This window comes from Crocuta crocuta, unplaced genomic scaffold (assembly GCF_008692635.1).
Source record: "Crocuta crocuta isolate KB4526 unplaced genomic scaffold, BGI_CrCroc_1.0 scaffold646, whole genome shotgun sequence".
Lineage (NCBI taxonomy): Eukaryota > Metazoa > Chordata > Mammalia > Carnivora > Hyaenidae > Crocuta > Crocuta crocuta.
The window spans coordinates 1,774,829-1,777,355 of record NW_027530851.1 but is presented as its reverse complement, the minus strand read 5'-3'; the positions used below and the strand labels follow the sequence as shown (position 1 = coordinate 1,777,355).

At 47.0% G+C, this 2,527-nt stretch overlaps 1 protein-coding gene across 3 annotated transcripts in view; it reads right to left on the bottom strand.

The window, feature by feature from the left end:
• The window catches only part of LOC144235837 (uncharacterized), a 213,945-nt gene extending 212,285 nt beyond the window's left edge, over positions 1-1,660 (bottom strand). For all 3 annotated transcript variants that reach the window (XR_013336330.1, XR_013336331.1, XM_077769434.1), the window contains exon 1: positions 1,575-1,660. The gene's annotated coding sequence lies outside the window, so the exon portion shown is untranslated. The remainder of the gene's footprint in view (positions 1-1,574) is intronic.
• Between the last annotated feature and the right edge of the window lie 867 nt (positions 1,661-2,527).

Sequence of the window (2,527 nt, the reverse complement as noted above, 5' to 3'; positions counted from 1 at the left end):
AAAAAAAAGATGGGTGAGGGGAGGGAATACTATGTTGCACAAAATAGGCCATGGCATGCTTTCCAGGAGCAGCTAGGACAGTTGAGGGAATGGACGGCTCAGCCAAGCAAGTAAACACACGTTTAATAGTACGGTAACATGGATCAAGAAAAAGTTATTCTAAAGCATAGCATCAAGAGAGAAAGAATACACTCTCCATATATTTAATGTTTTCCTTATGTTTCCTCAGAACAGTGCCTATTCCCTGACAAGCTTTTCCTGCACACTGCATCTAGTACTTCTTTCCTGGGATGGCCCAAGAACTGCAGCCTGTCTCTGTGCTTGTTTATTTATTTACACTGCCATTTCTATTCTCATCCAAACTAACATATGTCTGCACAATATAGAGTGAAAAGTACATGTCTTTCTTCGTGTTTATTTCCCTGAAGTTGTTCACCAAATTGCTTTTTTTACATCCCTTTTGCAATCTCATCCCATCCGGCTCAAGTATCCCGGATTAGAAAGGCCGTCTCTGGAGTCCTTTTCAAAGGGAGCCTCCCACAGCCTTTAAATCCCCCACATTTTATGGTGCAGATATTCAGGATCTGAGGTATTAAGTAAGAAGGAAAGCAAAGCTGACTGGGACGGGCTTAGAAAAATAGAGTAGCTTCTTGTTTGGATAATCATTATTGGAATTGTCCTATTATCTGTAACTTTTCAAGTTCAAAGTGATAAACTCAGTCATTTGCAACTGGACATCATGCAACAGATAACGAAGGGGAGTGTGTGTGTGGGTGTGGGTGTGGGTGTGCACATGTGCATGCAATGTACAGAAAATACAGTTCCCCCACAGAGAAAGAGAGGTTGCAAATGGCAATTCTTAAAAACAACTCAAAAATCATAATCTTGAGGGAGTTGTTCTCTTCCCTATAACATGAAATCTAAAGAAAACTCCTACCTTCAAAATTCCAATACAGGTATATAAAATAATTAATATTTAATTAAGGAATTAGCCTGGAAAAACCGGCCTCTCAGATTCTACTTTGTAGCTTTTCAATAAGAATGTATATTTCGTGTTCCTTTCTTTTGCTTCCAGGTCACTTCATCTCCTCAGTCCTCTCTTCTGGGATGTATAACAACTACACCATTGAAGACTTCAGAGACCTGCAACAATCTGAAGCATTACAAGCTTGCAAAATGGGATGGGGTAGGAGCGATGACCTTTTCATCCCTCTCATTTATAAACACATAAATAGAAGGGAATCCAGTCTAGGGATTATAAACTGAGGAAAAAGGGAGAAATACAAATCTTAACTTGCTTCCCAGAAAGGCTTTGGCTATTTTCTAAACCTAAATCATGTGAGTATAACAGCAAGGTGTGTATGAATCAGGGACTTTTTCAAAGGGACCTCTCAGGGGCTGTGTAAAACTGTAATGTTGTAAAGTATTGTCCTCCGGTTATTATTAAATACAACTACCTACTAGTTTATATTAAAATCACTTTGAGGGCTTGTGACTTTCAACTAAATACTTCTTCAGTAAATTCTGGAAGCTCATTGACTTGTGCTACTGGATAAAAGAGGTGGGACGCTTACCATTGACTAATAACAGCCAGAGTGTATACCGCTCAGAAACGTCTGCCCTCGGTTCTCCCATCCCTGGATGGACCAGTGAACCTTATTCCCCAGATGTCATGCGGCCCTTACCTGCGCTGGGAACAGAAGGAAGTAGTGGGCCCTCCCCTCCTTCCCCAAGACTGAAAAAAATCTTTCCAAATATGATTCCCTGTCCCCTAGATGAGAAACCAAATTGCACAACAGATCCTCTCAAGATTGAGAGACAGAGGGTGAGGGAGAGAGTGCGCGCCGAGCGAGCGAGGACAGACTAAGGAGAGAACCGCCTGGGGAGTGGAGGAATCTTCCAGAGCGGCAGCAAAGGCTCAATTTGGAAGAAAGCCTCAACACAACTGAATTTCCAAAGGGACGGTCCTGAACGCACACACCGCTGGGTCCTACCCACTCCCGGCAGGTAACTCGCGAGCGAGGTGACCGTCAGCGCCCAGTCACCTCCGGACCAGCCGCCCAGCACCCAAGGGCAGCTACCTTTATTGAAAGGAAGAAAGAAAGGGAGCAAAGCTACAGAGAAGGTCTTCAAGAACACTGGAAAGGAGTCCGCAGACGGAAAGCCTCCAGCGATCTGCTGGGTGGCGAGGGGAGAGCAGTCGTTGAGCGCCGGCTCTGGGAGCGGAGGCGCGAGGGAGCTGGGGCGCTCGGCTCGGGAGAGCGGGGTGCGCCCCGCCGGNGCGAACGCGCCCACCTCTCCCCGCGAGAGCGGCCTTCCGAGGGGCTCTCCACGCCACGCAGTGCCTCCCCCACTCCCCCACCCCCGGCGCGCGCTCTCCGCCTTCTTTGCAGTGTCCGGAGATGCTCCGTCGCAGACCCGGGACCCCTTAGGCGCCTCTTCCCGTCCCTCTGCCAGTTCGCAACGCCTGTACTTTTCCAGCTCCCTCTTTCCCTCTTGAAATTGAAAGTTATTGAGGTCGCTCAGG